The 23,957-nt window shown below is 45.1% G+C and overlaps 1 protein-coding gene across 1 annotated transcript in view; it reads right to left on the minus strand.

Moving 5' to 3' along the window:
- Nucleotides 1-23,957, minus strand: part of SMCHD1 (structural maintenance of chromosomes flexible hinge domain containing 1) — an 838,152-nt gene that overhangs the window by 680,995 nt on the left and 133,200 nt on the right. The window lies entirely within an intron of this gene.

Consider the following 23,957-nt stretch of genomic DNA (forward strand, 5'->3'; position numbering starts at 1 on the left):
TACATCTGCCCCACTGTTCCTTTTGCCTTTTTACATATATGACTCGCTCAGATATACAATACAAACAGTGTTTTGTGAAAAATTTGAAATAGAATATATATATTGTGGCAGGGACAGCATATTTCCACATGGAGTTAATGTAGGACATCAGGATTTCCCAAGTTTAGCAGATCAGCAGCAGCAGGACTAAAGGGTTCAGTTGTCAGACAGAAGCTAGGCTAATTAACTAACAGCACCTGTAATCTGCCTTTAAGGTGCTATAATCTGCCTAAGTATGTTTTCAGTGAACAGAGACATTGCTCCTGATGGTAGTTAGTGCCAAGGCGATAGGTGGGAGTGTGGTGTTACGTTAGGAGCAATTTGAAACATGCACTGTTTGTGATTACCAGTATTTGAACTGTTATCTGCTGTTACGAGATCTGCCTGTAAACCTGACCTACAAATCCTGCATATTTATCTGTAAACTGCAGAGGTAGAAATAAAAAAAACTGTTGGACTTTACCCTGTTTGATTTCTGTCACATGTGGCGCCCAAACAGGGAATAAATTTGCTGTATGGGATCTGCAGCAAATCCTACATGGATCCACCCACAGCGGCAGCGAGACGCACTGCAGGACACAGGTTGGGATTGGGTGACTGGAAGTCGGGATCCTGGCGGTGAGCGAAACGAAGCCCCTTGCGGGCTTGCTGCGCTCGCCATGCAGCGGGCTCGGTGGCTCACCACAGGTTCTATTCCCACTCTATGGGTGTCATGACCCTAATAATAAAAGGCCAGCCAGTGAAGGTGGAATCTGCAGTGACCTCCAGACCACCTTATCCGTTGATCCTGGGCCGTGATATTCTGTTGCTGCAGGAGGTGATTATGTGGCATGACCATGGGTTACCAGAGCATGGCGACCGTGAAATCTTCCTTGCTCAGTGAATCGCAGGAGGGAAAAAGAGTGAAGCCCAGTAGTCACCTGGTGGTGAGCAAGTGTCTTTAAAAAGACTTTGGCCGAGATCAACAAGATGATAGAAATCTGATTAATGCTTTTGAAAATGTGGTTGTAGTTAAAGATTAAGTGGTTGCTGCTTTGCCACCAGAAGGTGTACCATATTTAATTTTGAAAAATGACTTGTTGTACTGTTTAACCTCTCTGCAGGCTAAAAGGTTAGACCAGTTATTAGTACCCCGTAAACACAAGCAGTTGGTATTAGGGAAGGCAAACATGCATCTATGGAGTAGCAATTAAGGGGAGGAGAAAACTCTCCAGCGCATACAGTTAAGGTACTTTTGGCCTGGTATTCATGCCGCAGTAAAAAGATATTGGGGGTTATTCAGTAAGGATTGCAGATCCTGCTTTTTACCAGAATCTGAAATCCTTTCTATCGCATGCTGGGGGCCGCCCATTGCAGGGAAAGGACGCCCAGCATGATAAGTGGCCTGCCCAGTGGCTTCTACTGCAATTTAACAGCAGTCGCAGCAACTGTGTACGATCCCCTAAGCTGCATATGCAGACAGACCGCCACCATTTTCTTGAGCGGAGCAGCTGCGTGCAATGTCATACAGTCACCCTCAAACTGTAGCCGACCCGCCCCCATTTTCCCCACATACCCCACAATCAGACCGCATTGACTGCTAGTGCACGCGCAAGACAGGATCTGAGCATGCACACTAGTGCTGCCAACGGGGTTATTGCAGTCGCATCGATTAGCAATGTGACCTGAATAACTCCCATTGTCTGGAATGCCCAGTGTGCCAGAAGACAGCGCCCCGGCCAGGTGGGCTCCAGATTCCCCTCCCTGTCATTTCTGTGACTTTTGAGAGAATTGGTATGGACCCGATAGGCCCGGATGAGAAATCTGCTTGAGAGCATCAATATGTGGTAGTGGACTATGCCACCAGATTACCGGAGGCCATACCACTACTGAATATGAAATCTAGCACCATTGCCTGGGAATTATTGACACTGTACACCTGTCTGGGAATACCGAAAGAAGTCATAATGGACCAAGGTACACCTTTTGTCTCTAAATTAATAGAGGATTTGTGCCGACTGTTAAAGGTGAATAGGATTACTACCTCAGTTTACCACCTGCAAGCAGACGGCCTGGTAGAAACTTTTTACCAGACCCTTAAACCGATGATAAAAAGGTCGGTGTCTGAAGAAAAGCGAGATTGGGACTTACTCCTACCCTATTTAATGTTTGCATTATGAGAGGTGACACAATCCTCTATGGGGTTTAGCCCTTTTGAACTCCTCTATGGGAGGCAACCTAGAGGGTTTTTACTGTAGATCTGTTAAAAGAAGGGTGGCAACAGCAATCATATCTAGAACCTAACATTCACTTTGTGTCCCAATTGTATGGCCGTGTAAGGCAAATTGCGCCACTCCTGAATGAGCCCAACAGCTTCAAAAAAATAATTCTGACGTGACCGTGGTCAACTGGGAGACAAGGTACTGGTTCTTGTGCCCACCAGTAAAAGTAAATTAAAATTCTTAATGGCAAGACCCTTATGAAGTCATAGAGGCAGTAGGACCTGATAATTATAGGGTTCAACAGGAGGGTAGAAGGAAGAAGGTACAAATCTACCATGTAAACCTGTTAAAGCCTTGGAAATAGTGCTGGTTAGCACGCTTTAGTGGCAAAAAAAACCCCAGAATGTCAGGTACCCATTGCAGTGACCCTTAAACCTAGCCAGAAACAGGACGTGGTGATCTTAGTGGCACGGTACTAAGATGTATTCTTTGCCATTCCAGGAAAAACCCAAATCATCCAGCATGATATTGTTACTCCTCCAGGGGTGGTAATAAAACAGAGGCAATACTGTATACCTGAGGTAAAACGCGCAGTGGTAAAATAGGAAGAAGAGGAGATGCTGCACCTAGGGATTATAGAGGAATCAAACAGCGAATGGAACAATCCCATTGTTTTAGTGCCTAAAACGAGTGCTTTAAGATTCTGTAATGATTTTTCGCAAGTTAAATGTTTCTTGGTTTGATTCCTACCCTATGCCCCGGATGGACGAGCTGGCGGAGAACCTAGCAAACAGCTAGTATCTCCCCACTCTAGATTTGACAAAAGGGTATTGGCAGATTCCTTTGACTGAGGCTGCTAAACTCAAAACAGTCATCTCCTGAAGGATTATTTCAGTACAAACTGCTGCCATTTGGTTTTCATTGAGTTCCAGCAACTTTCCAGAAAGCTACTGTATGAACAAGTTGCTGCAACCTCACAGAGAATATGCAACTGCATATCTAGACGACATACAGTAGTCATATATAGTTCTGAGTGGGAGTCCCACCTTGCAAGCGTAGAGGTACTGTTACAGTCTTTACAGGCACACGGATTTACTGCTAAACCTGAGAAGTGTGCCACTTGAACAGTGGAGGTGAAATACAGATGTGTCCTCTAACATCTTTGCTCCGTGCACTACAAGTCGAGTTACAGAGAACGTGTGAGTGCCGTGTGACTAGGTAGTGCCAAACATCTTTTTTAGTGTTTTTTTCCCACAAAAATGTGTCTTAGTCGCAAAGTAATGCAGAGGCTGCAAGGCAGGATTAAAGGCATGCCTTATGTGTAGGGCCAATTTTACAGGCTCTTGATTTCAAGAAGCAATTGATATTTCAGAGAGATGCCTCAAACACAGGATTGGGGGCAGTCCTTTCCAAATGGTAGAAGGGGAAGAAAACCCCATCCTCTACCTTAGGTCAGAAACGGCTGCCCAGGGAACGCAAGTACTCAGCTGTAGAATAGGAGTGCTTGGCGACCAAGTGGGCAGTAGACTTATTTGTTGGGGTGGGAGTTCTTACTAATAACATGTCAAAGTCAAAAAATATTGTAATGCATGCCTAACGTACTAACCCCATGCACATGCCTGCCGTGCGTGCGCATATCCGCACTTTGCGTAACAGAGCTTCCACGGCCATGCGCCTTGGCGCGTGGTATGCGCATTTACGGTAGAGTTTGTGAGCGAATAGAGGGTTATTAGAACATTATATATTTAACCCAAGTAGTGTATATTGTAGATATAGTTCCCCTAGACCATGTCAGCGAGTATTATTAGTTTAAACAGTTCCTGGACAGAGAGATTCGCCTTTGCATGATAGGAAGGGTCAGATAAAGGTTGGAAGGTGATGTCTAGTATCCAGCTGTAGGGTATTTTGAGGGTAACAGCTGTAGGGTATTTTGAGGGTAACATTCCGGTGTTAGTTAGAGAAAGATCGCTTGTTCCTGCGTATAGTTATGTACAAAAGTAGAATATGAACATTAACTGTATTTACTGTAAATTACATATGCGGCGGGAATCCAGAGGATACCACCCACAAGAGCAGTTGGGGAAGACATCGCCCACCTTTTCAACTCCACCTATGACCTTTTCTGTAATGTAGAGACATATCCCTGTGTCCAATGAACAATGAGATTACAGTGACCATTGTATTGTGTATGCCTGTTGTGTATAAAAGGACCATTGTTGCCTGGCCGGTCAGAAGACTCTAAACGCTATCTGTATGACCAGCGGAGGACCGAGCCGGGTTGCGCTTGCGAAACATTCTCACGTACGTACATTCTCTGTAGCCATTATTCTGTTTAGATTTACTTGTTAGCCTGTAGTGTATAAATTGTATTGTTTTTTATCTTTTGGAATCAATCCACTGTGGCCTTAGAACCCGGTGGTTTCAATTACAAATCGGTGTTGTGTTTTCACTTTCCTGCATGGGCTTTAAAGTTGATTTATCTGTATAAGGTGTATAAGCATTGATAAGGTGTACGCACTGCGGATACTTTATACCGTCAGCGCTACTTAAGGTTCAAAGGTATAACATCATTGCAGTACTTTACTATTAAGGGTTTAAAGTGTAAGCATATCATTACATTATATCATTAACAAGGTCTAAAGGTTATCTATTGTGTGTGCACACGCTGAGCGTACTCCGTACACTCAGCGCGGCGTGTGTACGTGACGTTCGTACCACGTGCGGGACTCTGTACGCAAATAGTGTACAAAGCGCGTAGCACGTGCACGTAGTCTAGCGGCTCAACGGTAATTGTGTACTCAGGGGTATAGCTTTGCGGTCTAAGATAATATCAACATTATCAATTGGGTGCTCGTCCGGTTCCTTCTCATACCCGCAGCCTAGCAGAGTTTTCGCAGACTTTATCTATCAGCAAAGGGCGGAGAGGTATCCCCTGTAAACCTTCTCTTGGTTGGGGGATATAATAAGTGCTGATTAAATAAGCGTCTGCCCTGCATGGTTTGAAGGGATGCTGGAGGGATCCGTAAGGTAAGAACGCAAAAGCTATTTTTTCTTTTTAAAATCTGTAAATTTCTGTTTTGGCGCCAAATGCGCACGCAACACACGCATACACCTGTATTTTGCACTTTGCATATCTGCTCACACCATTGCCATAATCACTGATTACTAGATTTATTTTGACCTGTACTGGAAAATTTGTTGCTATTTAGTTAACATAGAGTTAATATTTAAGGGAGTAAGTGTAAGACGCACACACAGCCTGGCCTAGTTGTAAAGGTTGATACAGTGGAAACTGTGTGTAGTGTTAAGTGAGCGATTATAGTTAAATATCGCTTACATTTATAGAAGTGTGGGATTTGTAGTACTGCGGACGTACGGCCTTTGTACACGTGTCTCGGACAACGTTCGGGACTGCGTACGCAACGTAAAGGCCTACACACGTGGCGTGTCTAGGCAACGTGCGTACAGGTACGCCCACTAAATACGAATCACACACTAGCATTGTTTCAGTTTAGGCGAGACGGTAGCCACGCGATAATAGCACAAATTTGTTCAGTTTCCAATATTTAGTTTAAAAGAACATTCTCTTACTGTGTCACCTCTGAGACTAAGGCTGTTTTATCTGAATGAAAGTTAATTTTCTGTACAGAAAAACCAAAGTGTATATGAGTGAACGAGCGTGAGTGTGCAAACAATAAAGGTTTTGTGGACCCAGGGAATTCGGGATCCCGTAAGAGACCACATCAGGTGAGTGGACACTTGGTGGCGTGGGAGTGGCTTTCTCACGTTAACATTGATTAAAGGTATAAAGGAGCAATTAGTATAACAGCAGACCAAGAGGTCAGCGAAGTCAGAAATCCGCTGACAAAGTCAAGCGAAGCTCTGAATACCGTGGCCTAAAAGGTCAGCGGTGAGAGCGCAGCCCCGGGGGTTAGCGTAGTACCCATATAGGCCTGTTCTGAAAAGCTCCGGCTGAGGTTTCGCAGCCTGAAAATCTATCCCATTGGTCGTACAGCGGATAAGTAACAGTTACTTATACGCCGTGCGATTGTACCGCGCGTTAGTTTGTGCAATAGTTAGTTCAACTTGATACCCATTACGCCATTTGCGTAAAATTGCGGGATCATAGACGCTAATTGTAGCACACGCAACGTGATTTGTGTAACAGTTTTTTATTTTAAGGGAGTTTCGCTGGTCACTCAGGAAATCTCCAACGACCGATATTTACTGGGAAGGGTAAGTCACTCCCACACACTCTCAGTAAATAGAGGTTACATAGGGCCCTAGGTTGGGTACGACCGGTGCTGAGGACAGTGCTTAGGTGTATTGGCCAACGTGGGCGTGAGTGGGTGAGAGCGCTCTGAGAACTTTCACCGTCGCCTTACCACTGAGTATTTTGGTTTTTGTAGGAATTAGCTGAGAAGGCAATACCTGCAAAGAATGGGGGCCAGTTGCTCAAGTAAGGGACGATCAACCAGGGTTCAGGTTGATATTCCGCAGCACAAGGGGTCGATGAGGTACATAATGTGTGAGAAATATGGATCACACGCAGAGGTTTTATGCAATGAATGGGAACATATGAATGTGGAAGATAGGGAACCATTCCCTAAGGTAGGCAGTTTTAGTCCAGAGGTGTTGCAAAATTTAAGGAGAAGGATATGTCTAATAAAATCCAGAAAACAAAGGATTAGACATACAGATTGTTTACATTTATGGCAACAGGATGGTGATATGCAAACGGGATTAGCTCAAACAGCTGGTTTCAACCCTAGCAGGAAACGGATAGCAAATGCACCACCACCGTACATTACAGGAGAGAAAGTGGCTACAGAGAATGGCATACTAATATATGATAAGAGTGAACTTAATAAATGTATTAATACTAACCCGTGCAAGTTGTATCCCATCTTAAACTTCCCTCAGGACTGCGACCAAGAAGATGAGCCCAGCACGATATCGACACTCTCTCTAGCAGCCACCATACAAGACACACAAGTGGGCACGGCCCAACCAGTAAGAGCAGTAGCAAAGGCTCCTAGCGGAGGGACAGGTGAGGTCGTGTCCACAGGTAAGTACGGTACAGTACATTATGCAGAGACAATTGCACCTCACATTGTAGAAGCAACCCAGAATGATGTAATTGAACTAAATCCTGTCAGGGTGATCCCCAATGGGAAGACTGACGCTCAGGGAATCACTCCCGTCAGGAACATTGCTATGCATTGCCCCTGGTCCTGGACAGAATTGAGGACAATTATGTCTGAATTTCCCGATCCCAGAAAAGATCTAGCCGCATGTCAGAGGTTTATTAGAGAACTAGTTAACGCCACCGAACCCACAAACATAGATTGGCGGACAGTGCTACGGCATGTTTGCCCTCCAATATTGACCCTGTGAAATTCATTGCTGACTGTAAATTAGACGCAGAGGTACCTCTCACTGATGAATACAATCAGGAGAACGTAAAACAGATCAATCTGCAATTAGGAGTATACTTCCCAACTGTTATCAAGTGGAATAAAATCTTCTCCATTAGACAAAAAGAAGGTGAAACTGCTTCTGAATATTTCCATCGAGCACTGCAGGAACTGGCTAGATACACTGGGGTCGCGGATATTAAGGAAAATGTACATCATAGGGAGGTAGCGGTGTCCGTATTAATGGACGGCTTGAAGGAAACGTTGAGAACAAGGGTACAAACCACTCAACCTAACTGGAGAGGTACCTCGGTGGCTGCATTAAGAGAGTCCGCTATTGAGCATCATCGGAACATCATTAGGCACAGGGAGTCACAGGGGGATAAGCTGATGACAGAGTATAAAAGCCCTGACAACGAAGCCACATCAGCCTAAACCCCAGACCCCTGATGGTAAGTCGTATGTAATAAAATGTTATAAATGTCAGAGGGAAGGACATTACGCACGGAACTGTAATTTTAAAGACCCACATAAGGTATATCGACCCCCTAGACCAGAACATGACTCACAGTATGACACACGAAATTGGGATCAGGGACCGCATAGGAGGAATTACGAGCCACATGCAGGGGAAACAAGGAGGTACCAACCTAGGAAGGACTGGCAGACCTCTGGGAATTCTCAGCTACCACCCTCACATATTGTAGCTGCCAGCGCGCTGCGGGAGGGTCACAACTTACAATAGGGGTTAGGCCAAACCTGTAGTTTGCAGCCAGAAAAGTTGATTGCTAGCCTTGGAAATGAACCCGAGGTTACAGTTAATGTAGCTGGTAGATCACTACCTTTCCTTGTAGATACAGGGGCGGCCAGGTCAGTGTTAAATTCAACGGTAGGTATGAAGACCACGGGTAAAACAATTTCAGCAATGGGGGTAACAGGAGTAGTGCAACACTATCCTTTAAGTAAACCAGCAGAGATTACGATAGGGCCTTTGCAGACCAAGCACTCCTTTTTGCTAGCTGCATCGGCTCCGACTAATCTACTTGGGAGAGATTTATTGTGCAAGATGAGGTGTGTCATATATTGTACTCCTGAGGGTGTCTTCTTAGATATACCCGAGAATCACGTTCAGGAAGTGCAGGATATGTTAGACACTCCACAAAGGTTAATGTCACACTCTGCTGTTATAGACAGGTGCCCATCCAAGGTAGAGGAAATGATCTCCCAGATACCGGAATCCCTCTGGACCAAAGATGGACAAGACACTGGATTGATGGCAAATGTAGCTCCTGTAGTGGTGCAAGTAAAAGATGGTAGGATAGCTCCAAAAATCCCACAGTATCCTCTGAAGCCAGAGGTGGAATTAGGAGTGTACCCAGTCATAGAGCGCTTGCTACAACAGGGCATTCTAGTTAGGACGTCCAGCACTGCCAATAGTCCCATCTTCCCTGTGAAAAAGAGTGGGGGGAGGGGTTACAGGCTAGTGCAGGATCTAAGGGGGATAAACAAAATAGTTGAGAGCCAATTCCCCGTAGTGCCAAATCCAGCTGTCATCCTCATGCAAATTCCTCCTACTGCGAAATTTTTCACTGTCATTGACCTCTGTTCTGCTTTCTTTTCGGTCCCTCTGCACCCTGACAGCCAATACTTGTTTGCATTTACATACAGAGGAGTACAGTACACTTGGACTCGCCTACCCCAAGGTTTCATTGATAGCCCAAGTATTTTCTCCCAGGCTTTGCATAACTGTTTACAATCCTTTCAACCTGAGAGCTGATCAGTATTAATACAGTATGTAGATGACTTACTGCTGTGTTCTGATTCACTCGAATCGTCCTTGAAAGACGCGAAACAGCTTCTGTTTCACCTTTCTAATACGGGACACAAGGTTTCAAAGGATAAGTTACAGTTGTGCCAGACCAAAGTGAAATACTTGGGACATTGCTTAACACAAGGACTGAGACACCTCACCGCTGATAGAATATAGGCGATTCGCGACATGACTCTGCCACAAACCCAGCAACAGATCCGCACTTTCCTAGGAATGTGTGGGTACTGCCGAAACTGGATCCCAGGGTTCTCCATACTAGCTTTACCTTTACAAGAGATGGTCTCTTCAAACAAACCAGATCGGATTTCGCACACAGATGAGTCCGAACTGGCATTTGAGAGAGTCAAACAGTGCCTATCACAGGCACCTGCATTAGGTATGCCAGATTATGGGAAACCCTTTGAGTTGTACGGTACGGAGAGTGCTGGGTGTGCGGCAGGTGTTTTAACCCAGAGACATGGTGATGCCAGCAGGCCGGTAGCCTACTACAGTGCACAGTTGGACACCGTAGCACGGTCTCTCCCCACATGCTTGCGAAGTGTTGCAGCGATGGCTTTGCTAGTGAGTAAAAGCGAAGACGTAGTGTTAAGGCACAACCTGACCATCCATACACCTCATGCAGTGTCAGCCTTACTGAATTCTGCCCAAACCAGACATGTCTCATCAGCACGGTTTACAAGGTGGGAATTAGAACTATTGGCCCCTGTAAACATCACCATAAAGAGATGCAGCGCACTAAATCCTGCAACTTATCTCCCAGGTGTGCCTGGACAGGCACAAAGGGTGGGGATGAGAGTGATGGTGAAGGAGGATTTAGTACAGAAACTGACACATGATTGTATGGAATATCTGAACCAAACTTTCACTGCAAGACCCGACATTAGTGACAACCCACTGGAAGGCGTAGATTTTACTTTTTACACTGACGGTAGTTGCCACAGACAGACGGACTCGGGAGACTTGTGTACTGGATACGCAGTCGTAGATGACAAAGGTATCATAGAAGCGGAACCCCTGGGCCCACTGCACTCAGCACAAGTTGCTGAGCTGGTCGCCCTAACCAGAGCATGTGAATTGGCTAAGGGTAAATCAGCCAATATCTACACAGATTCTAGGTATGCCTTTGGAGTAGTGCATGATTTTGGGGCCCTATGGCGCCTCAGAAATTTCATGACGGCAGCTGGCACACCCGTGGCGCATGCGACCCACATCAAGAGACTTCTAACAGCGATACAAGAACCAGACAGAGTGGCTGTTATCAAGTGCAAAGCCCACACTTACAGTCAAGACCAAGTGTCACTTGGTAACAGCCGGGCAGATGAAGCTGCTAAATCAGCAGCCAGCACCCCTATACAGACAGACATCACACAACTGATGGTATTCAATACCGTCAACACACAAAAATTAAGTGAAATGCAAAATTTGTGTTCTCCACAGGAAAAGGCAGTCTGGAGGTCAAAAGGGTATGGCCAGGAGTCCTCAGGACTCTGGACAGATGGACAGGGTAAGCCAGTAGCCCCCAGAGCATACCTTCCAAGTTTAGCTGAGGCGGCACATGGTCTGACTCATCTGGGCAAAGAGGGTATGTGTAAACCGGTAAGAGCCTACTGGTGTGCGCCAGGATTCTCTTCTCATGCGGGTAAGAGAGCAATGACATGTCTTATCTGCTTGAGGAAGAATATTGGAAAGTCAATACCAACAGAACCATCCCATATCCCGCCAACAGACGGCCCTTTTCAGGTAATACAAATTGATTTCATACAGTTGCCACCCTGCAGAAATTTAAAGTATGTGTTGGTTTGTTTTGATGTGTTTTCAAATTGGGTAGAAGCATTCCCGGCTGCCACAAATACTGCTACGTTTACTGCAAAGAAAATTGTGCAGGAATTTGTGTGCAGATATGGTATCCCTAGGATAATTGAAAGTGATAGGGGTACCCATTTTACAGGTGAAGTCTTTCATGTTATGTGCAAACTAATGGGAATTAATAGTAAACTGCAAACTCCGTACCGCCCACAGGCGAGTGCGAAAGTGGAAAGAGTAAACAGCACTATTAAGAACAAGTTGAGCAAAGTGATGGCTGAAACTGGATTGTTGTGGCCAGAAGCTTTGCCACTTGTATTGTACAGCATCAGAACCACTCACAGGTCCCCCCTTAACCTATCACCCTTTGAGATTCTTTTTGGTCGACAACCCCATGTAATGAATGACCCCCAGGATGATTTGAAATGCAATAACGAAGTAACTGTAAAATATTTGGATAAGATTAGCAAGCAGTTGAGGAATCAAAACAGCAATCTAAAGCTGGTGATTCCTGACCTACCAGACAGTAATTGTCATGACATTGAACCTGGGGATTATGTAATGATTCGAAATTTTCTACGCTCAGGTTGCCTTATTGACCGGTGGGAAGGACCGAACCAAGTCTTACTAACCAGCACGACAGCATTGAAGGTTGCCGAGAGAGAGACTTGGGTCCACTCGTCCCACTGTAAGAAGGTTGCTGACCCAGAGAAAGCCCGTGACAGAGAGCAGAGTGTAGAGGAAATCGTATCACTGGAGTGCTTGTTCCGGGAAGGTTGAGAGGCAGGACTGTTGTCACGGCACCTGAGCACAGAGAACTACAAGACCAGAGGCGGTTGTCGCACAAAATTTTCTCTTTCCTTTTTATTATTTTCTCCATCTCCCATTACCCTCCTTACCCTCTTCCTTGCTCTTTTTTCTCTCCCCTTAGCAAGATGGACTTACCCCAAGAGACTGCATTCTGGGTTTTCCTGTTGACCCTGTTGCTGACCAGAGCAGTCTGTGTCGGTGAGAGTACCAGAGAGGTCGAGAAAGGATCTGGAATGGGTTCTGATGACAAGGACGGATTTGTAGAATTCCAAGAGCAACACATTCACCGAGCAAAGGCGAGTATCAGAAAACGATCTGGTAGTCACGAAACTAGGAGGCACTGTGAAGGGTTATTGGCTGAGGAAAATTGTATTTGTAGTAACTGTGAAAACATAGTTGAGGACGGGTGCATCCAGAGATGTCAGTCCAGCCTTAATATCAACATGGACCGTCATCCATTGAGTGACTATCACTCATTAGTGGGTAAGGTTTTAAACCAAAAAGAATGCTGGGTGTGCTCACAAGTACCTCAAGGTCAGAGCAAGTCAGGACTAGTGCCATACTCTTTAACAATAGATGAGGTACTTGAATTAAGGGGTGGGAGACCGGTGGACAAGAAATTTAATATTTCTAGGCCTCCTAGTTTGAAGCTCCACCAATATCATGTGGATAGGTCCTTAGTATGTTTTAATATTTCCAATCCCCGAAAGCCGGGAAATTGGGAAGTGACATGGAACAACCAAACCATGGCATTTTCACACAGAGCCGTAGACTCAGAACTTATACGCCAAGTAGCCGACGGTGGGAGATATTTTCGGTACAGGTATACTCTAGGAAGTAGGACCATGCGGGTTGGAGAAGTATCTCCAGGGTACTGTGCGCATATCATACAGCCTGATACGTGTACTGAACAGATGAGAGAGTTAGGGATAGGATTTTTCACCTGGAAGGTTTGCAATATGGTAATGTCATATTCTGTACCATATGTTCTCCCCGATGATGCATATTTCATATGTGGGAGGAAGGCGTATAAGTGGCTTTCCCCAAACTCAGAGGGATTGTGTTACATTGGAAGAGTGTTGCCAGAAGTAATGACCATAACCCATAATAAATGAAAGACGTTCACCGCAATGCTCAAGCTCCTTACACTCACATTCATTATGAACACATCGTTAAGAGACACCTTATAGATAGGACAGAGCACGCAGCCTCTGATTTGATCCACGAATCCACCGGGATTCAATTCCTACTCGCGTTAGATATCACCCGTACCACCAGAGGAATTATAAATTTTAGGTATATTCATGCGCTAGCGAACCTGATAGATAATATCACCGAGATGTATGATGACACCTTCAGGTATACAGGGGCAGATTTATTAAGGCTGGTGAAGTGATAAAGTGGAAGGTGATAAAGGACCAGCCAATCAGCTCCTAACTACCATGTCACAGGCTTGGTTTGAAAAATGACAATTAGGAGCTGACTGGCTGGTGCGTTATCACCTTTCACTTTATCACTTCTCCAGGCTTAATACATCTGCCCCACAGGGAGGGAGTTGCAAGCTTACAAAACGGAACTGATCCAGCACAGGATGGTTCTCAATTACATCACAGCGGTGACAGGCGGGTACTGTGTCACCCTAGCAACTCAGTATGGTGTGAAGTGCTGCACGTACATTACAAACAGCACTGATGACCCAACCGAGGTTATAGATCAAAAGATGGACGATATCTTGCAATTGAAATGGGAGTTCCGAAGGAGACACAACCTTACCCTTACTTCTGTGCGTAATGAACTGACCGGCTGGGTTTCATGGTTGAACCCACGCAATTGGTTCTCAGGTTTAGGAGAATGAGCTCAAAATGTTATCGTGAGTGTAGGAAAGTTTCTCCTTTGTATCCTGGGAGTCATCGTAATGATTGGTTTGATATTTAGATGTGTTCGATTTTTAACGCGGCGCAAGCGTAGTACCAAAGTGATGAGTTTGAGGAGCGGGGGCATTGTCAAACAAACTGATTTAATTTATGACCCATCAATCGAGACAATGTTGTGATAAGACGTGATTCCACGGTCCGTTTCTTTCACCCGTTTCTCCTTTGTTTTCCCCTCAAGAAAAATACATTCATTCGGAAGACGACTTTGATGGACATTCTAAAGACTTTGATGGACATTCTAAAGACTTTGATGAACATTCTAAAGACTTTTAAAGACTTTTGATTATCACCCACAGCAAGGATACACCCATTCGGACAAGACTTCAACCAACACCCAAGAACGATTGCACAAATGTTATGTGAATGTATTTGTGATACGTGTCTTATCTTCATCTCTACAACCTTCAGGTAGTATCACACATAGTCGACAGGTGATATCCACATACTTACATTCACATATGTTCCCCCTCCATGTATCATCAACTAAATGTGCACTCCATTTGTTGGAACAAGAAGCCGAAAAGAGCTCGGTAGTGTTTGTTGGCCCACTTACAGACCCTTAATACGGGATAAGAAGGATTTAATGTATACTTCGCAATACCTTGAAGCTTATCTAGAACGTGCACGGCACGATGATACATGCCCCTCAGACATGAATTTCATACATACATGCTTTTACTGTCCCACTAGGCCATACATTTCCCGCCTACTCATCTCCTCCTACCACTCAATCATTTATAGATATTGTATTGTATATTTTTCCGTTTAATGTTTAGATAGTGGCAGTTATTGTTGACTGCCAAAGGTTGGACTGTCAAAGTCGAAAAATATTGTAATGCATGCCTAACATACTAACCCCATGCACATGCCCGCTGCGCGTGCACTCGCTCTGCCGTGCGTGCGCATATCCGCACTTTGCGTAACGGAGCTTCAACGGCCATGCGCCTTGGCGCGTGGTATGCGCATTTACGGTAGAGTTTGTGAGCGAATAGAGGGTTATTAGAACATTATATATTTAACCCAAATAGTGTATATTGTAGATATAGTTCCCCTAGACCATGTCAGCGAGTATTATTAGTTTAAAAAGTTCCTGGACAGAGAGATTCGCCTTTGCATGATAGGAAGGGTCAGATAAAGGTTGGAAGGTGATGTCTAGTATCCAGCTGTAGGGTATTTTGAGGGTAACATTCCGGTGTTGGTTAGAGAAAGATCGCTTGTTCCTGCGTATAGTTATGTACAAAAGTAGAATATGAACATTAACTGTATTTACTGTAAATTACATATGCGGCGGGAATCCAGAGGATACCACCCACAAGAGCAGTTGGGGAAGACATCGCCCACCTTTTCAAATCCACCTATGACCTTTTCTGTAATGTAGAGACATATCCCTGTGACCATTGTATTGTGTATGCCTGTTGTGTATGAAAGGACCATTGTTGCCTGGCCAGTCAGAAGACTCTAAACGCTATCTGTATGACCAGCGGAGGACCGAGCCGAGTTGCGCTTGCGAAACATTCTCACGTACGTACATTCTCTGTAGCCATTATTCTGTTTAGATTTACTTGTTAGCCTGTAGTGTATAAATTGTATTGTTTTTTATCTTTTGGAATCAATCCACTGTGGCCTTAGAACCCGGTGGTTTCAACTACAAATCGGTGTTGTGTTTTCACTTTCCTGCATGGGCTTTAAAGTAGATTTATCTGTATAAGGTGTATAAGCATTGATAAGGTGTACGCACTGCGGATACTTTATACCGTCAGCGCTACTTAAGGTTCAAAGGTATAACATCATTGCAGTACTTTACTATTAAGGGATTAAAGTGTAAGCATATCATTACATTATATCATTAACAAGGTCTAAAGGTTATCTATTGTGTGTGCGCACGCTGAGCGTACTCCGTACACTCAGTGCGGCGTGTGTACGTGACGCTCGTACCACGTGCGGGACTCTGTACGCAAATAGCGTACAATGTGCGTAGCACATGCACGTAGTCTAGCGGCCATAGCGGCTCAACGGTAATTGTGTACTCAGGGGTATAGCTTTGCGGTCTAAGATAATATCAACATTATCAAACATTAGAAAGTTTATGGGTCCCGATCCACCAAGAAACTCTATGGTGAAGCTAGGGAGGAGGATGGGGAAGAAGGCAAACTCTGGAAAATGGTAGAGGGTTCTGTACCCGGTCAGATGGCACAGATAGATATGGGCAAGGCAGGGAGCTCAAATGAAAAGTTCTTAGCTTCACCAGAGTGGTTGAAGCTAAAGGGGAGGAATGTGACAGGGACAGCATAGTTTCACATGCAGTTAATGGGAAACATAAGGATTTCCCAGATTTAGCAGAGCACCAGCAAGAGGACTAAAAGGTCCAGTTCAGGTTTTGACTCAATCTGTTGTCAGCCAGAAGCTATGCTAATTAACAACACCTGTAATCTGACTGTAGTTTGTGCCCATGTGATAGGTTGGAGTGTGGGGTTACATTAGGACCAATATGGATCATGCACTGTTTGTGAATACTAGTATTTGGACTGTTATCTGCTGCTGTGAGAACTACCTGTAAACATGACCTGCAAATCCTGCATATGAATCTGTTACCTGCCTGAGGTGGAAACAACAGTGTGTTGGACTATACCCCGTCTATGGGGCGCCCAGCATACATCAGTCCAGCCTCTCAATAACCCCGCCTCCTGGCCCAGGGAATTCAGTTTGTCATAAAGCCCAGGTAGGAGCAGGATCAGAGCGAGAAGGAAGACCTATTCAGGAAAAAATAACACACACACTTATACATACCAGAAGGAAGGAGTTAGTAAGTGTATAGATTCTCAAATCAGGTGCGTCAGGGTGGATTCCCTGTAGAAACTGTGGATTTTGGATAAACAGAGTTAACAATGGTAAGTCTACCATAACTTGTTTTCTCCGTCAGAGTACACAATAGTATCCACAGGTTATACATTGGGATGTCCCAAAGCAAAAAATTGAGAGGGGACGCTCCTGATTGGACAGAAGAATACTATGCCCAAACGCAGCATCCTGAGACAAAGGTATCAAAGGTATAATGTCTAATAAATGTATTTATGGATAATCATGTGGCTACCTTGCAGAGATGTTCATCTGAGGCACCACGATGGGCTGCCAATGAAGGACTTACTGAACGGGTAGAATGGGCAAAGAGATTATCCAGGATAGGGAGATTGGCTTGAGAGTATGCTTCTGAGATAGTCATTCAAAGCCATCTAGCCAATGTTTGCTTATTGGCAGGCCATCCTCTCTCATGAAATTCTGATTGCACTGGTACTATACACGTAGATCACGAACTATGTCTAATGATGCATCTTCCACAGACAGATCCGGTGATTGAAAGGCCGAAACTGCTATTTTTTCATTAAGGTGGAACTTTGAGACCACCTTAGGAAGATATCCAGACTTGGTTCGGATATCTGTCTGGATGGAATATCAGAAATGGGGGACGACAAAACAGTGCGCCTAAATCTGATACTCTTCTAGCTGAAGCAATTGCCAGAAGGAGGAGAACTTTAGCTGTTAACCATTTGAGATCCACACAATGCAGTGGTTCAAATGGAGCTATTTGAAGCACCCTGAGAACCAATCCTAGGTCCCAAGGAGCTATTGGTGGTACAAACGGAGGCTGAATGTGAAGCATTCCTTGGAAAAAAGTGTGAACATCTTATAGATTTGCTATTTTCCTTTGGACCAATAGTTAATACTGATACTTATACCTTCAGGGTAGTTATGCGGAGACTTAGTTCCATTCCAGCTTGAAAGAACGATAGATTTCTTGAAACTCTGAACGATCTTGGTTCATATTTTCTGGTAGCACACCAATGAAAATATGCATGCCACATCCGGTAATCGATGAGGCAAAAGGAACGGAGCGTCCACGGATAATCTCTGCAGATCTGTGTACCAATTTCGTCTGAGCCAGACTTACGGTCATTAGGTCGACCACTATTGGTCGACAAGGCCATTAGGTCGACATGAGTTTTTCACATTTTTTTTTCATTTTCCTAACTTTTCCGATCCACGTGGACTACAATTGGGAACGGTACCCTGTGCCAAGCGCAGCGGTAGCGGAGCGAGGCACGCTCGTCATGCAAGGGGACACGGTGCACTAATTGGGGTTCCCAGTTACTTTACGAAGAAAACGACACAAAAAAGTTTAAAAACTCACGTCGACCTTTTCCCATGTCGGCATTGCCCATGTCGACCTAATGACCCATACCCCTGAGCCATGCCAGAACTATTAATATCACGGAGCCCCCTTCCTGTTTGAATATTCTAATTACCCTGGGCAACAGGGAGATTGGTGGGAAAACACACGCCAGATGGAAATTTCCATATTACTGATAGGGCATCCACGAAGCCATCAGATCCACTTCGGCAGACCCCATTTGTTTACCAGAATCTGAAAGACTACTGGGTACAAGGTCCATTCTCCTGCATGAATGTCGTGCCAAACGAGAAAGTCTGCTTCCCAATTTGAGACTCTGGGTGTGAATACTGCAGACAGGTCTGGATGTTTAAGTTCTGCCCACCTTAATGTGCGGCTTACCTACCTCATTGCCATCTGACTGCAAGTGCCTCCTTGATGATTGAGGTACGCTACTGCAGTGGTGTTGTCCGGCTGAATCTGAATCGGTTTGCCGTGAAGTACTTCTTTTGCCTGAGTGAGTGCCATGTAAATGGCCCCAAGTTCCAGGACATTGATTGTCAGACAATTTTCCTTCTTGGTCCAACGACCCTGGAGAGAGTATTATCACCGGCCTTGGAGGCTGGTATCGGTTGTCAGAAACACCCACTCTGAGATCCAAAAGGGTCGACCTTTGTCTAGCTTGGACATCTGTAGCCGCCAAGCTAGTGACTGACTAAATTTTTGTGGAAGGGTCATTGTCTGACTTTTTATCGTCTGATGCTGTCCATTCCATCTGGAGAGAACCAGATGTTGATGAGGTTTTGTAAGGAACTGAGCATATTCTAATATGTAGTATGAAAAGACCATTGATCCCAGAATCCGCATTGTTGCATTAATGGATACTTTCCGATTATGTATCAATCCCCGAATTCTCATATGTATCATGGTTATTTTCTCTTTAGGTAGAAAGGTTCTCTGAAGACTGGTATCCAACGCAGCACCTAGGTGCGTCATTCGCTGGGATGGAACTAGGGAGGACTTTGTCCCATTTATGAGCCAGCCATGAACCTGTAGGCAGGCTATTGTCACTTGTAGATGGCAGGGGAGTTTCCTGGGATTGTGCCAGAATTAGTAGGTCGTCTAGACATGGGAAAATTCTTATTCCAATGTAGGTGAGCTGCCAACACCACCATACTTTTGGTAAATATCCTAGGAGCTGTGGCAAGCCCAAAGGGTAGAGCCTGAAACTGAAAAGGTTGTTGGAGAATTGCGAACCTGAGATAGAACTGATGAGGTGCTATTGGTACATGTAAGGTAGGCATCTTGAATGTCCAGGTACACCATGAAATCCCCCAGCTCCATAGCCAGGATAACGGTTCGTAATGTTTCCATATGGAATTGAGACACCTAAATATATTTGTTCAGAGATTTGAGATTGACAATGGGTCGGTGAGACCCATTTGGTTTCTGATCCAGGAACAGGTTCGAGTAGAAACCTCGTCCTCGTTGTGCTGAAGGAACTGGTATTCTCACTCCTGAGTGTAGCAACTTCTTAATTGCCTCTTTTAACGCTGCAGCCTTTGTTGCCACAGGCGACGGGCTGGTACAAGAGAGTTGTTGAGGGGGGCGCTTCTTGAAGGAGTAAGCATACCCCTGAGACACAGCTTCTTGTGCCCAGTTAACTGGGTTGGACTGCTGCCAGATCTGTGCAAATTAAAGAAGTCAACCTCCCACCCTGGGATCCCCCGGGTGGAGGCCAGAGCCGGCAGGCAGAAGACTTGTCTTCTGGTTTTGAAGTCGGGCACCTAGCCGACCAAGCCTGTTTGGCCTTGGACATAACAGCTTTATTTGTTTGAGACTGCTTGACATAAGCCTTTCCTTTTGCTTTACCTTTTGGCTGAAAGGTCCAAAAAGCAGGAAATTTAGGTTTTGATGTAGATGTCAATGGAAACCCAGTTTTTCTAGCGTTTTCTTCATTCTTTAGAATATTGTCCAACTCTGTTCCGAAGAAAACATTGAGTTCCTACCTTTTGTTGGCAAACAGCTTTTTGACTTCCGTATCAGCCTTCCATGAACATAGCCATACTGCTCTACAAGCTGCTACTGAGGAAGGTGCCACTTGAGAAGCTAATATACCCATGTCTATGGCTACTTCTTCCATATATGCAGCGGCTTGCTTGATATTAGCTAAATGGGATAACTGCTCTCTCGTTCCATGCACAGATATATCACTTTCCAGAGCTTCTGTCCAGCCTGTTACAGCTTTTGCCACCCATGCTGTGGCCATAGCTGATCTTGTACATGCCCCTGTTATGGAGAATACAGTCTTAAGATAACTATCAATCTTTCTGTCTGTCGTATCATTTAATGATGTTGAAGGCAGAGGTAGTGTAGATTTGCGCACCAGTCGCACAATGTGAGCATCTACCTTGGGATGGAATTCCCTTTTAACACAGCCCAAAGGTGGGAGAGGATAGTAAGAAACCAATTTCTTTGGTATTTTATCTTCTTACTGGGTGTTACCCATGCCTCTTGTATAATTTCCGTCAGCTGATCCGAGTTGGGAAATTCAGTTTTTACTGTTTTTGGACGTTTAAAGATTGGAGCCTTAGCTTTTAGTACAGACTCTACCACATCTTCCACTGACAATATAGATTTTACTGCACAAATTAACTCAGGTATATCTACTGAGGAACGGTTTTCCTTTTCTCTTGAGGAAGACTCACAGAGAGGATTCAACTTCATCATTTGACGTACCCTCGGATTCTGACAACTGTGTAGCTAGTGAGGTCGGCACCCCCTGTCTATCAGTTTTCAAATCAGTGGGCCTGTCTGCCTGTAACAAATGTTGAAAGGCCAAATCTTGGACTGAGTGTGACAGCATCCATGGGGGCTGTTGCATAAATGTAGAAGGGTTTTGTGGGTACCCCAAACCTGGAGAAATAACCGAAACCGCCAAGCGATCCGCTATGTTCGATAAAACCTGCACAAAAGATGCCCAAGGGGGTTCTTTTGCTAGATCAGGTTTGTGGCCTAGTGCTAGCTGTTCCCCACGCTTGAGGCTACTCATGAACTGACAACAGTTAGCACACAACCCGTCCTGCCCCAAGTAATGACAGGCTAACCCTGCTTTACAGGACAAACATGATAGTAAAGTGGGTGCGGGCATGGCATCATTACCCTTGCCTCGAGAGGACACAGTAACAACATTATTCACACAACAGTGTAACAATACGCAGTAAATGCGACAGCCTTCGCTTATGTATATTTTAAGTGAAGTACAATCAGAACCTACTCTGCTTGCACCAGCATTGAGGGTATTGAAACAAGAAAGCGACAGAAGTTTTTTAAAAAGTCAGACAGCAGAACTAGAATAACAGTCACATACAATGCATGAGCATACATAAGCAAAATAGGCACATTTTCAACTATACAAAACCCTAAGGGAGCAGGATACAGGGAGACTAGCGTATTTAGACGCTCTGTGAATAATACAGCAATATATGTACACAGATTCTCATTTGCATAAGGCACTTATTCAACTACGCAACACCAAAGAGATAGGTAGGTAATCAGTGCTGTATCACCTGCCTCTGGAGAGCAGGATACAGGCAGACTAGAAACCGGCTTGCATATTCAAAAATGTCACTGAAAAATGTCTGTCAGTAACAGACGCACAAGTGAACAAAGCCGCATAGAGACTACAAGGCTACCACATTGTACTTGTACTCAATGCGTCTCAGATGGAAGTGGATAATGAAGTTCATGGCGGGAAACTCGGAGGAAACTGGTCACGAACTGGGAGGGGCACCTTACTCCTCACTGCTGACATCCACAACAGGGATTGCGGTCTCATTAATTCCCAGCACCTATGATCCCTGAGGTCTAGCGCTGATGCACCCGAGGTGGACGTCCACATCAGCGACTGTCCGATAGTCCCCAACCGAGACAGTAAGGCTGCGTTACATGCATCGTAACCCATTAATCGGATAGACACCTTACCTTCTCCCCGTGCTCCGGCAGCAGCCTGGGACCGTCAGAATGGATCTGCTGGTACATCCAGCTGGCGCTTGCTGTAACAGCAGTGTTTACATGAAGGTAGCTGTTGTTGCGACACCGGCGGGAAGTTGTTGGAGCGACTATGTCAATGCATTTAAGGCGCATATTAAAGTCACACACAAAAAAAAAAACTATATAAAATAATAAAAGCTTATGGCTGAAAAACAGCCAGACTACTTTCAGTAGTAGTCGGGCTCCTGCCACACCAAACAAAAATGAGTTTTATGGTAAGAACTTACCCTTGTTAAAACTCTTTCTGCGAGGTACACTGGGCTCCACAAGTCTGGACAATGGGGTGTAGAGCAGGATCTTGATCCGAGGCAACAACAGGCTCAAAGATTTAACTGTTCCCATAATGCACAGCCCCGCCTCCTCTATAACCCCGCCTCCCAGTACAGGAGCTCAGTTTAGTTAACCAGCCCAATGCAGTAGCAGGAAAAGATACGACAACGGTTAGTAGCCACATACACCACACTCTCACGACAAGAGAAGTGTCAGCGGCTAATGCCAGATCAACCCAAAGAAGCGAAGTGCGTCAGCGTGGGCGCCTTGTGGAGCCCAGTGTACCTCGCATAAAGAGTTTTAACAAGGGTAAGTTCTTGCATAAAACTCGTTTTCTGCTGCGGAGTACACTGGGCTCCACAAGTCTGGACAATGGGGATGTCCTAAAGCAGTTCCTTATGGGTGGGGACGCACTGTAGCGGGCACAAGAACCCGGCGTCCAAAGGAAGCATCCTGGGAAGCTACAGTATCGAAGGCATAGAACCTTATGTAAGTGTTCCCAGAGGACCACGTAGCCGCCTTGCAGAATTGGTCAAGGGTCGCCCAAGAAGGTCCAACAGACCGAGTAGAATGGGCCGTAATGTGAACAGGAGCTGACAGACCAGCCTTCACATAAGCATGCACAATCACCATTCTAATACACCTGGCCAGGGTCTGCTTGTGAGGCCAGCCACGTTTGTGAAATCGAAACAAAACAAAGAGAGAATCAGACTTTCGAATAGAAGCAGTTCTCTTCACATAGATACGGAGAGCCCGTACCACATCCAAAGACCGTTCTTTGGGAGACAAATAAGGAGAAACAAAAGCTGGAACCACAATCTCCTGATTAAGGTGGAACGAAGAAACCACCTTAGGTAAATATCCGGGACGAGTCCTAAGAACCGCACGGTCACGGTGAAAAATCAGATATGGGGAACTACAGGACAAGGCACCCAAATCCGACACTCTTCTAGCAGAGGCAATAGCCAGCAAGAACACCACCTTAAGGGAAAGCCACTTAAGGTCAGCTTGAACCAAAAAGTTCAAAAGGAGGCTCCTGCAACGCCTCCAAAACCACCAACAAGTCCCAAGGAGCCACAGGCGGGACATAGGGAGGTTGGATACGCAACACACCCTGAGTGAAAGTATGAACATCAGGTAAAGTCGCAATTTTTCTCTGAAACCACACCGACAAGGCAGAAATAGGAACCTTGAGGGAGGCCAGACGCAGGCCTAAATCTAGGCCCTGCTGTAGAAAAGCCAAAAGTTTGGCTGTACTAAACTTGGAAGCGTCATAATGGTTAGAAGCGCACCAAACAAAGTAGGAATGCCAGACCCGATGGTAAATCCGAGCAGAGGCCGGTTTCCGGGCCCGCAACATAGTTTTATTGACCTGTTCAGGAAAACCCTTAGCTCTTAAGACGGAAGCTTCAAGAGCCACGCCGTCAAAGACAG

Source organism: Pseudophryne corroboree, chromosome 5 (genome assembly GCF_028390025.1).
Source record: "Pseudophryne corroboree isolate aPseCor3 chromosome 5, aPseCor3.hap2, whole genome shotgun sequence".
Lineage (NCBI taxonomy): Eukaryota > Metazoa > Chordata > Amphibia > Anura > Myobatrachidae > Pseudophryne > Pseudophryne corroboree.